Below are 13,725 nucleotides of genomic sequence, written 5' to 3' on the forward strand. Positions count from 1 at the left end.
AATAATAATAATAATAATAATAATAATAATAATAATAAAAATAAATACTTTCTCTTTTACTTGGACCATCTCCCTATATTTCATTATTTAACCAATTCTGAATACATGTTGAGTCTTTTTCCCATTACATTTCCTTGTACTTCAAATGTGAGTATAACTATAATTTCATCAATCTGAGTTATAGTGTAAGCATATCTTAAATTTTTTGTAAATATATTTTGGAGAGACTGACCAATGCATGACTATCCAATATAAATTTTTGTGTTTCTAAAGTCTGTGCTTTTTAAAATTGAATAGTCGTTCTTAATTTGTTTCAATACTTTTCTGCACATGAATATGTTTCGTTAACAATGATGATGATATCTATAGCAGTTCCATTGATAAGGCCATCAACTTTTTGCTTTGCTGAATGTCCACTTACTTAAGGATAACTGGAAACCAGTTGACAGCATCTTTATGAACACCGTGACACTTCCTTCATGGTAATCTATCCTGAAACTCCAGTTGACTCAATCCTGCCTTTGTCTTCTCAGTTTAGCAAGACAACTATGTTCCCCTGGGATTCCCATTCCTTGTGACATGTGATAAATTATGTCTCTAAGAAGCAAAGGTGAACGTAGTTTCCTTCCACTCAGAATTGTAATGTGGTGCTGCCTTTAACCAATGTATAAAAGTAGTATTTCAAAATATATTTTTCAAGATCAAATACCTAAATATAAAATGACTCCTTTGTTTGACACTTAATTAGATTAAGAAACTCAAAGCAAATGAAAGGGTTAAAATGTCTAACTTCCACTTGATATTTATTTCAGTATTATTAACACAGGGCAAAGTTCTCTCCTATTTAAAATCTTTATGAACAGGAGGTCAAAAGTGCTTGGATATCAATAGGTAAAAAAAAAAAAAAAAAAAAAAAAAAAAAAAAAAACCTTTCCAAAGTGCTTTATAAATACCTTTTTTGGGGGGTGGGGAATACAAGGTGTTTTTTATGTTGCCACAACCTACTTGCAATATAGGTTGTAAATAAATTTAAATAGATTAATAAATAGATTATTTGTAGTAACATCTTTTGTTGCAGAGCCAAAAGTTTATGTATCTGGAAAAAATAAATTAGTAATGTTATTGCAAACTTTTCATTTAAAGCTAAGAACTGATTTTCCCATTGATAATAATATAGAAAAATAACAAAAGTTAATAAAAGGGCTCAAAGGAAAGAGAATGCATCAGAATTGCATTTTATGATTAAATCATACATGGATAATAGCAACTTACTTTTTTACAACAGAGAAAAGTCACCACTGAAAGGTATGTATTTTCCTTTCATGAGAATAGACCTTACTTTGCATAGTCCTATACATTTTATTTATTTTTTCTTCTGTTTTCTTCCACTGCATTCCTGATACTACCTTCAAGAACAATTCTTTACTGAAATAACAATCTACAATATTTTAATGTTTTTTGAAAGCTGGCACATGGAGTTATCCACTCATAACTAAATGCACATACTGTAGACAAAAAATCCATTAAGAAAATTTGGAACCAGTTTTTCTATTGAAATTCACAGCATGAGACAAAGCAGAGCTAAAAAAGAAAAAAAAAAATGTTACCACCATTATAGGATTGAACTTAATGGGAAGCTAGGGTATTGCCCTGACAATGACAACCACAGTAATCAATTCAGTTTGTGTTTTTGCCCAGAATAAATCATTATAATGTTACACTAAAACACATTTTGTGTTGTGTTTTAAGAATTCAGAGAATTTTATTTTCAGAGTAATATAAAATCATAGACTCTAAAGGAAGTTGACTGCTCCTAAAAAAAATATGCATATCAAGATGAAATCACAGACAGCTTTCTAAATTTCAAAAGAAAACATAAATAAATAAGACAAATCATTTGGAATGATAGCAGCAATGGAATAAATCGTGTGAATGATAAATTTCTGGAAAAATTGTCTAATTCTAACTAAATGTGTCTATACAGTAAGAGAGCCACTGAATATTAATTTAGAAATTCAGCATTTCAAAATTTCTGTTATCATTAATGTCATTGGTACATATTACTGATTCACAATCTTTAAACTAGGGTTACCTCTATACAAAATCTCTTAGATATTTAGACTCAGAATTTAAGTAAATTCAGCTATAACAACTATTTAGATAGATGAATAATAGTTTAAGAACTGCTATTTATTATGTACATATAATGTACCATTCAGTTATGTACTATTAAAATTGCTTGCTGAGCATGGTAGTGGTGATAGATATTGTTGATTTCTGTGCTGTGAATACTCTCCTATGATGTCTACTTTAAAGTTACCAATAAAATGTCACTGAACAGGAGCTGGAAAAATGCCTATGTTTGGCTTTTGAAAGCCACTGTGAACTGCTTCCTGAACAAAAATATATCTGTTGGGAAGATATTCTGTAACATTTTGAAATAATGGTTATCATTCTTTCTTACAAATATTGGAAATTGTGCTGTTAAGTATCAGTGCATTCACCAATTGCGTGCGTCTAGAAGAGAAAGGATTGAAACTACATTTATTTCTCCCTACAAACCTAAAATCTGCATATATACACACTCATACATGCCCACATATAATCTTAAGATTGTATTTTTACATAGATGGAGAAAGTCTCTGATAATATTCTAGCAGTTGTTATACGTATATTTATATTAGTCCTTTTCTTCTTCACTTATTTAATTATACGGACTCATTGAAAGCAAGCAAGAAACAACTACAATTCATTGATTCTTACTGACGTTTACACCAAATTTTTTAATTGTGCTATGTAAGTTTTTAAGCAATAGTTCCCAAACAGGAGTTTAAACTGAAAATTTTAAATTATTCAAGATATGTGATGCAGTGGTATATGGCTTTCTCTGTATTGCTCCATTTCTCAAATATTTGATTTTTGTGGATAATTATTAAGTCTCCTCTGTTATATAAATATGACTACTGCTTTTTATGAAACCAATTGAGCAAGTATAATTGCTTTCAAACCTCATTCACATTTAAATAGGAATAAATTTATATCTATTAGCCTATATTTTACTGTCATCACAGAATATCATTTATAACTCACCTATAAGACAACTTTGCTGAGTGCTGCTTCTATATACAATTCACTAATGCATAAGTTACAAATTAAAACTTACTAAAGTGTTTTGGAGTCCAGATTAAGACTCTGAAATCTGTAGAGCAGTGGGGAACAAAGGTTGATTCACCAAATCTGAATTTTCTTTGGTAATCCCTTTCATATATTTAAAAAATTATGTCTTTTAGGCTGGGTACAATGGCTCATGGCTGTAGTCCCAGAACTTTAAGAGGCCAAAGCAGGAGGATCACTTGAGGTTAGAAGTTCGAAACAATACTGGTCAACGTGGCAAAACCTGGTCTCTACTAAAAATACAAAAATTGGTTGGGCATGGTGCCAAGACTTCACCACTACACTCCAACCTGGGTGACAGAGCAAGACTCTGTCTCAAAAAAAAAAAAAAAAAAAAAAAAAAAAAAAAGAGTTTTGTTTTGACTACAAGGAAGATTTTCAGATTTTACAATTCTACCATTTATTTTGGCTTTAAAATTCTAATAGAAGAAAAGCAATCAATATATTTCAAATCTTTGTACTCTATAAGCAAGCTATTTAATGAAGTTACTTTGGTAACTGATTAATTGAAGAGGTTCAGTACTTACAATATTCCTGATAAATTTTATCTTTGGAAATGCTATGCCCAGTTTATTTAGGAGAATGCCTCTCTTAAAAAAGTGGTCGTTAGTTGAGAGAGACTAGCTTCTCGTAATTCTGGGTCTATGCTTCAGGAAAGAAGGAAAACATTGCTAGCCAGTCATATCCCATGCATGCCAAACTCACTCACAATGATGTTTACTCAAACGTGCTCCTAATAATATTATTCTCCTTACAACACACTGTTATTGCTCATCCCTTGAAAAGGAGTTATAATAGACCTGCAGCTTCTTGTTGGCTTAGTGTAATGTTTCCGAAAATGTGCTCCACAGAATTAACCTGAAACATTTAATAAGAATCACATAAAGTAAAACAATGATCAAATAAATTCTAGAAACATATAGTTGTATCAGTTTGTTTTCATACTGCTTATAAAGACATACCCAAGGGTAGATATTTTATAAAAGAGGTTTAATTAACACACAGTTCAGCATGGCTGGTAAGGCCTCAGTAAACTTACAATCATGGCAGATGGCACCTCTTCACAGGGAATCTGGAGAAAGAATGAGAGTAGACCAAAGGGGAAGGTCTGTTATAAAATTATCAGATCTCATGACAACTTACTCATCACAAGAAGAGCAGCATGGAGTCAACTGGCTCATGATTAAATTACCTCCCACCAGGGCCTTCCCAAGACATGTGGGGAGTATGGGAATTACAATTCAAGATGAGATTTGGATGGGGACAGAGACCAACCATATCATTCTGCCTCTGGCCTCTCCCAAATCTCATGTCCTCACATATCAATAATGTTGCCTTCTCAACAGCCCCCAAAGCCTTAACTTGTTCCCGTATTATCCAAAAGGGCAAGTCTAAAGTCTCATCTCAGACAAATCCCTTTCACCTATGAGCCTATAGAATCAAAAGCAAGTTAAGTACTTCCTAGATACAATGGGGGTACAAGCATTGGATATATACACATGATCTAAATGGGAGAAATTGGCCAAATGGGTTAAGGCCCCATGCAAATCCAAAATCCAACAAGGCAGTCAAATCTTGTGGCTTCAAAATGATCTCCTTTGACTCTATGTCTCACATCCAGGGCACGCTGATGCAAGAGGTAGGCCCCCACAATCTTGGGCACTTTTACCCCTGTGGCTTTGTGGGTACAGCTCCCCCTCCCAGCTTCCTTCGTGGTCTAGCATTGAGTGTCTGTGGCTTTTCCAGGTGCAAAGCACAATCTCTTGGTAGATCGACTGTTCAGGGGTCTGGAGGACAGTGGGCCTCTTCTAACACCACCACTAGACAGTGTCCCAGTGGGGACTCAGTATTGGGACTCCAACACCAAATTTCCTTTCCACACTGCTTTAGCAGAGCTTCTCCATGAGGGCACTGCTCCTACAGCACACTTCTGCCTGAGCATCCAGGCATTTCTAGACAGTTCTTGGCTTCTGTGCACCACAGGCTCAACACCATGTGGAAGTTGCCAAGGCTTCGGGCTTCACCCTCTGAAGCCACAACCTGAGCCATACCTTAGCCCCATTTAGCCATGGCTGGGATGCAGGCACCAGGTCTGAAGCCTGCACAAAGCAGAAAGGCCCTGGGCCTGAAGCATTTTTTTCTCCTAGGCCTCCTAGTTTGTGATAGAAATTATTTTCTATCAAATTGTCATACTGCAGATTTTTCAAATCTTTTATTCTCTGCTTCCTCTTCAATGTTTCATCACTTAGAAATTTCTTCCACCAGATACCATAAATCATCTCTCTCAAGTTCAACATTGTGCAGTTCTCTGGGCAAGGGCAAAATGCCACCAGTTTGCATAGCAAGGGTGACCTTTACTCCAGTTCTAATAAATTCCTCTTCTCCATCTGATACCACGTAAGCCTGGACTTCATTGTCTATATCACTATCAGTATTTTGGTCAAAGCCATTCGGCAAGTCTCTAGGAAGTAAGTTTCAAACTTCCCACATTTTCCTGGCTTCTTCTGAGCCCTCTAAACTGTTCCAACCTCTGTCTGTTACCCAATTTTAAAGTTGCTTCCACGTTTTCAGGTATCTTTATAGCATTACTCTACTCTCTGTGGTACTAATTCACCGTTATTAGTCTGTTGTCATGCTGCTAATACAGGCATACCTGAGACTGGGTAATTTATAAAGGAAAGGGGTTTAAGTGACTCACAGTTCAGTATGGCTGGAAACTTACAGTCATGGCAGAAGGCACCTCTTCACAGGGAGCAGGAGACAGAATAAGCTCTGAGTGAAGGAGGAAACCCCTTATAATCCATCAGATCTTATGAGAAAGGTCTCACTATCATGAAACCAGCATGAAGGTAAGCAGCCCCATGATTAATTTACCTCCAACTGGGCCCCTCTCATGTACCTGGGGATCATAGAAACTACGTACAATTCAAAATGAGATTTGGGTGGGGACCCAGCCAAACCAAATCGATTAGCTGAATAGAAGTTAAATGTTTTCTTAATTACATTTACTTCTCTATATAGAATATCTTCAAAAATATTGTGTTCTCTAGAAAACATACTAGGAAACTCTGCCATAGAAATGTTTGAAGGAGGTGAATGCAAAATCCTACTCCTAGGAATGGAACAAAAACACTTTGGGTCTCCTCTTTCCAGAAGAGAATGAATCAAAATAAACCTAGATGATATTGGAATGCAAATATACCACATTCTAATTATTCATTCTTTCATTCATGACAGCTCCATCCCTGAGCAAGCAAAGCCAAGCCCCTTTAACATATTTATTTACCCAGCTTATTGTTCACAGTTGAATCTAGGACACAGACTAATTTTCTGAGCTGAACTTTCACCTCCCTCTGCCTTGCTTTTCAAGGCTTTGCCTTATGTGCTGCTTTCTCTGCCTCTTGAAAATGCCACTGGTTAGAAACCTCACTATTTGATGTTTCTTATACATGAAATATTGTGTATACCGGGGTTAGATAACACAGAAAATATACTGTAAGTAGTAAGAAGCAGGTTTTCAGATAAGAAAAAGAAGTTACAACTAAGTAAAGATAGAAGATTAGAATGAATACTGCTGTGTTGCATTAGAATTGTGGAGGTATTGGTTGGGGAGAAAAAGAAAACGGTTAATAAAAATCCACCCACTCCCATTAAAAACAAATACAAAGCAAACACAGCACTCCAAATGTCTAGCAATATGAACTAGACATCCTATGTAATCATTTTCAATTATTATAAAATTAACTTTAAATATCTTTAATATTTTTTCTTGGCTTGTTTTTTTCTTTCTTTTTTCTGATATTTTGTTCTCGTGGTCCTCTCTTTATTACAGACACACACACACACACACACACACACACACGTTCACATACATACACAAACACATGAACACACATTTATGCCTATCTTTGGACTCCATCAAAAACAAAATAAAACAATTGAACAGGATATTATGTAAACTATAATTTAAGAACACATACTAGAAATCAAAATATTCTTGAATTTGTATACTTAAAAAGTTTGTGCATCTGTGAATATTGACCTAGACACATTAACTGCAAGATGGGTTCTATCAAAATTGCCAGAAAGTAAAGATAAAGTAGTGTTTAGGGCTTTCAGACTAAAGTACCATGTTTACTAAGAAAAAAACAAAAGAAATTTTTTCAGACTTCTTTATTCAAAAAGGAACTAAAATAATTTGTGAGCCAAGGACTTTATATCTTCACTGTCCTCTAAGAAATAGGTCTATAGAAAGCTTTTAATTCTTGCAAAAATATAAAAAAAAAATTCTTGCACTCTGAATTCTCCTGAGAAATTTACTAGAAAATGAACTTCTTCAAACTAATTGATGACCCTAGGAATGTTAGCAAAATGTTTAAAAATTTAATTTTTACTAAAATATAATTATTTTTATATATATGTATTCACAAGCATTTATCTATATATTTTTACATAAACCAATATTTATATATTTAATTATATATCAAAGTTTAAAAATGAAGAAAAAGGTGATCATCAATTTGTAATTGATATACACATTGACAAGGTATAAATAATATAACTAAACATGTGGAAGAAGAAGAGTGGGGAAAGTGAAAAGTAAAACGAAAGTATAAATTTTCTAACTTCTAATCTAGAACAATAAAAGCACTACACAAAGATAACAAACCACATGAAGGAAAACAATGACTATAACAGAAGGATTGAAATTATAACAAAAAATGGCATGACAGAATTAAAATCAAACATATGTAAATAAATGTGGATGAGATTGCCACATATTAACATAAAACACCACAAATTGGCTCACAAAGCAAAATTTATTTCCATAAGGTATTCAACATGCATATCTAAAGCAAAGTGAGTCTGAAATACTAAAATAAAAGGGATAAAAAATATAGACTATCAAAGATAAATAATACAAGTAAGAATGCTTTACTGTTCTTTTTCCAAAGAAGGCAGAATTTGGCCAGGTGCGGTGGCTCATGCCTGTAATCCCAGCATTTTGGGAGGCCAAGGTGGGTGGATCATTTGAGATCAAGAGTTCTAGACTAGCCTGGCCAACATAGTGAAACCCCTTCTCTACTAAAAATACAAAAATTAGCCTGGTGTGATGGCACATGCCTGTAATCCCATCTATTCTGGAGGCTGAGACAGGACTATTAGTTAAGCCTGGTAGGCAGAGGTTTCAGTGAGCCGAGATTGTGCCACTGTACTCCAGTCTGGGTGACAGAGTGAGACCCTGCCTTAAATAAATAAATAAATAAATTAATTAATTAATTAATTCCGAATTCAGTCCCAAAATATTAATGATGGCAATAAAGAACTTTAAATACTTAAAATCAGGTTCACAGAAAACATGTAACACTTAGGACTATCTATACAATATATCAAAAACTAAATCAACTTTATAAACCAAAATTTTGGGATTGGTGCCAAAATAAATGTGATTTTGGCCATTAAGAGTAATGACCAAAACCTGTATATATGAGAAGCAAGGAGAAGTAGAATGATATCTACTTGTAGAGAAGACATTAACATGCCAATATCAGTCCAAGAAAATAGGGGGTAAAAAGCAAGAAAATATTAATGAAAAGATCTAAACAGTATTATAAGAAGATCATGTATTTTAAAGGTATGCTAGCATTTAAGAAGAAATATTGGATAAGCTAATATTATCTCAGCTGCATGTTTCACAGAAATTGACAATATATGAGAACATAAAGAAAACAGTAAATTCCATGAAGTATGAATAATGCAACCAATATTTAGAGCACAATGCAGTAAATTTTTAATGAGATAAATAGTAATAAATTAAACTACTTAAATAAAATGAATACATTTCCCTAAAAATCCAATTTATCAAAATCAACACAGGAAGAAATAGAAGACAGCCTATATCTAATTAAAAAAAACCGTTAATTCTTTATCAAATTCCCCCCCCTCCAAAAAAGAAAAAAACAGCTTCAAATGATTTGGCAAATTCCATCAAATTTGAGAAAAAAAGGCAGCTTCAATTTATACAAAATATTTTAGGATACAAAGTCACATAATTGCCTAACATGTATTATAAAGATAATATAACCTTAAAAAATCTAGCAGTCACTGCAAAAATAAATAAATAAATAAATAAAATAAGAACTCTAAACCAATGTCTCTTATGAATATAGACAGTACAATCCTTGTAATAATAGCAAATATATTCAATAATACATAAAAGTATATGTTATGACTGAAAGGGTTTTTTTTCCAGTGGTAAATGGTTGAATTAATATTTAAAAATAAACCAAAACAATTCACAGTACTGATAGGATAGCTGAGGGGCCATGTTATTGTTTCCGTAAATGCAGAGAAAGCATTTGAAAACACTTAAAAACATTTACCACCTATTAATGATTAAAATTGTCAGGATAGTAGGAATGGTGGGAATCATCCTCAACTAGTAAAGAGCATCTATGAAAATTCCAGGAACAATAACACACTTAATGGTGAAGGACTAAATTATTTTTCCCTGAGTTTACATACAAGCCAGTGATGCCCATTTTCACTACTACTCTGCAATATTGTACTAAATAACAGAATACAATAGAACTTTATAGTTCTATTGCATGGAGTGCAAAAGAAACTGCCTTTCTTTATAGCTTCAGTTTTCTCAATAAAGTAGAAATCCAGATATCGCTTGAAAAAGTGTGAATTCAGTGTATTAGAGGTTTGAAAAAAAAAAGGAAAAAGTACAAAATGTAATCTATCCATATGAATAAATGAATAAATAGGGGAAGTACCATAGCATAGCATGCCTGGTTGCTTAAGAGCCCAGTGTTAATCGTGGTAATGGTATGACATTGCCCAATAGTGTGGCTGAGAATTTTTCTCCAGATGCACAGTGATCAGAAATAGTTTCTACTTCAAAGGTATGTTCTCTTTAATACCTTATTTAAATATATTTGTCATGCTATCTTTGAAACTGAAATTATTTTTGAAATGGTTATTAGTTTTACGCTGCTTTAAAATACCTCCAGTCAAAATTAATGGGAAGATAATGCACAACTGATTGTCTTTTAAGAAGCAGACACCCAGCTGGGCGCGGTGACTCAGGTCTGTAATCCCAACACTTTGGGAGACCAAGGCAGGTGGATCACTTGAGTTCAGGAGTTCAAGACCAGCCTGGTCAACACAGTGAAACACCGTCTCTACTAAAAATACAAAAAAGTAGCTGGGCGCAGTGGCGGGCACCTGTAATTCCAGCTTATTGGGAGGCTGAGGCAGGAGAATTGCTTGAACCCAGGAGGCAGTGGTGGCAATGAGCTGAGATTGGGCAACTGCACTCCAGTTTGGGCAACAAAGTGAGACTCTGACTCAAAATCAAACAAAGAAAAAAAGAAGTAGATACCAAAATTTAGCAACATCCATAGAATTAAGCATAAATTCTAACTTTAACCAAGCAGGGAACCACTAAACAGAATTGATTTTCTGTGAATTGTATGGATAAAGTGTTTTCATATATTTCTCTTTAAATCATTTATCTGAAATATAAATACAAATTGTCATGAAAGAGATTACATATTGTATAGGAATACTATATTAGCATATAAATAATTTATATTTAGTATTTTAAATATCAGGAATGAATCATTCTGGCTAGTCCAAAGATATACTTAGGAATCTTTATGACTTGAACACAAATGGAGATGCTTTCATTATTCTGGCAACATTGTCAGCATATTGCTTTAAAACAGGTTAATGTTATGGAAAAAAAAAAAACGCATTAAAAGACCTTTTTAATTCAGGCCTGTTTCCGAGAAGTAGTGGTAATGTTATTTATGGTTTAATAATTATAAATAAATTCATATTAATTTAATTTTTGCATGTGAAATCATGTTTTACTGGAAAGTTAGGAAGTTACAGCATGAACCACCATCTATAAAATATACAGATTGAAAGTCCATGCCACAGAATATCAAATAAAAATAACAATATCAGAAGATAGTATAGTCTAAAAAAATCATCTAATACATTTTGCTTCCTATAAACTAATGTCTTCAAATTCTTGGCAACGTAAATTGATTTAGAAAATTGTGCTTCATACTGTATAGAATGACCTAGATCATAAAGTAGAGAAACAGAGTGAGATCACACTTCAGTAGACTCATTAAAATCAAAATAATGATAAATTGTACATGCCTTTCAAGTAAGTGCTGCTCAGCAAAATCAGCCATAATTTGTTAATTACAGCTAATTTTTAAATTAAATTTGTAATTTAAGCCTCTTCTAAATAAATATTCTAGGTGGAATTGTCTTTCTCTGTTACTCCTTTTTCTTTATATCAAGTACTAGAATTTTTTATTTAATCTTGAAGCAGAAGTACCCCCACAAATGACACTGAGTATGTCCAGACACAGAGTACAAAGCAAAGTTCTTTGTTTTCATTGAGTGGATTTTAACCTATCTGGCGTATTTTATTACACAATAATCTAGAGTTTCAATGAGGTCTCTTTGAAACAGATTTGGATTATAAAGCATGTGAGACATGTCAAACTTCTTTCAAAAGTGGAAACCCAGTCTTGTCAACTATCGAGGACCTTGCTAAACAAAAGAAAACATAAATAGGCATGAATATGATAAAATAGGATAAAGTAATGAAAAGGAAATGGGAATAAGGAAGCCAAGGTTCAGGCAAGCAAAATAAGACTGGAGCCTTCATTAACAGGTGAATGCAGTTTCCATGCTTGTCTAAGAATTGACCCCAAGGCATAGTGTGATTATTCCCCTATCTGCAAAGGTGATGACCACCACTGTTCATGAAAATAATGTCTCCTTGAAAAGGTATCTTATACTGTCAAGAGACTTGGAAGTGTCCTTATAGACTGTTCCAGCAGTTTGCAGTCAGTAATGACAGCTTATTTTCTCAATTGTTTCTGTAGGCTTTTAAAAAAATCCTACTTAACATTTCTGAGGAAAGGGTATAAAAATAATACTTCTGGGCTTCTCACAAAATATGTTTCATAATAATTGACTAATTTGAAATACAGGAATGCATTTTCTAAAAGTTTGCCCTGTTGCAATCTTTAGCTGGTATTTTTATCTGTTGGTAATGTATAAATTTGCAAAAATTATACAAATCGCTCAATTATTGGATATAATCTCCTTGTGGCTAAAATATTAGACTGTACTTTTGATTTTTTTTTTGCCTGATTAGTAATTAGTAGAAATAGCAAAAAGAATAAAACATTTTCAGACAGTACATAGAACTTTAATTTTGTTCTGTATATGTCTAGAAATTGGTTGGTATAATTTTCATCTCAAGTTTTACCTTGGAGTTATTAATGTTGGGTTTTAGGGAAAAAATTAAGAAAAAAAGGGATAGGAGTTCAGCACTCTCATTTGGAAGTCCATTCTATCAGTCAGTAAACCTTGGTGATGAAAACACAAACACAACAATTGATCAATAAAAATGTCTGTTTGAAACAGGTCATTGAAGTGACAGACATTTGTACTAAGGACATACTAAGCATAGATTTATTCTACTAATAAAAGACTAATCTCAATGTTGGTAGGATAAATGTTTATTAACATTAAAGCAACTATTATTTTGAAACAACTTTACAAAAATAACTGCATTCAGAAAACAATGGGATAATTTAAACAAATTTTCTATTACTTTGGAGGGCATTTTTTGTAATTTTAATAATATATGTACACATATATAGATGTACATAATATGTGTACATGCATAGTATATATTACGTTATTATTAACTATTAAAATATAATTATTTATATTATTTATTATAATATAGTGTTATAGAATGTATATGATATATTTTATTATTTATTATAACTAATAAATATCATTTAATATATACAGTTACTTTATTAGCATATGAGACTTAAAATTAAAATAATCTGTACTTGTGTATCAATATTCAAAAGAAACATACATTTCTGGCCGGGTGCGGTGGCTCAAGCCTGTAATCCCAGCACTTTGGGAGGCCGAGGCGGGTGGATCATGAGGTCAAGAGATCGAGACCATCCTGGTCAGCATGGTGAAACCCCATCTCTACTAAAAATATAAAAAATTAGCTGGGCGTGGTGGCGCATGCCTGTAATCCCAGCTACTCAGGAGGCTGAGGCAGGAGAATTGCCTGAACCCAGGAGGCGGAGGTTGCGGCGAGCCGAGATCGCGCCATTGCACTCCAGCCTGGGTAACAAGAGCGAAACTCCGTCTCAAAAAAAAAAAAAAAAAAAAAAAAAAAGAAAGAAAAAAAAAAGAAACATACATTTCTGCCTTTATGCTAAAAAATACTGTAATGATACATCTGACTTGTTTTGTGCTAAACCGTACCAGGGCCACACAAAAATAAACTCAGCTGCTTACACTAGGAAATACCTCCTCTTAGAAGAGAGGACTGAAAAGTACCTAGAGAGTTAAATTATAAAGACTAAAAGCTTAATCATTGAGACTCACTTCAAACCCTCACCTTGCTTTGCCCACCATTTGAAGCCATTATATTTTAACCAACTGAACCTGATCATGTCCTATCTTGCAAAGCCC

The 13,725-nt window shown here is 33.4% G+C and overlaps 1 long non-coding RNA gene across 2 annotated transcripts in view; it reads right to left on the reverse strand.

Moving 5' to 3' along the window:
* The window catches only part of LOC141584566 (uncharacterized), a 65,915-nt gene that overhangs the window by 25,633 nt on the left and 26,557 nt on the right, over positions 1-13,725 (reverse strand). The window contains exon 5 of one of the 2 annotated variants that reach the window (XR_012517669.1): positions 60-4,246. The exons of the other annotated variant lie outside the window; for it this stretch is intronic. This is a non-coding gene — a long non-coding RNA (uncharacterized LOC141584566). Of the gene's footprint in view, positions 1-59; positions 4,247-13,725 lie in introns of those variants that run through there. 2 annotated transcript variants of the gene reach the window in all.

The sequence above is a fragment of the Saimiri boliviensis genome, chromosome 5 (assembly GCF_048565385.1).
Source record: "Saimiri boliviensis isolate mSaiBol1 chromosome 5, mSaiBol1.pri, whole genome shotgun sequence".
Classification (NCBI taxonomy): domain Eukaryota; kingdom Metazoa; phylum Chordata; class Mammalia; order Primates; family Cebidae; genus Saimiri; species Saimiri boliviensis.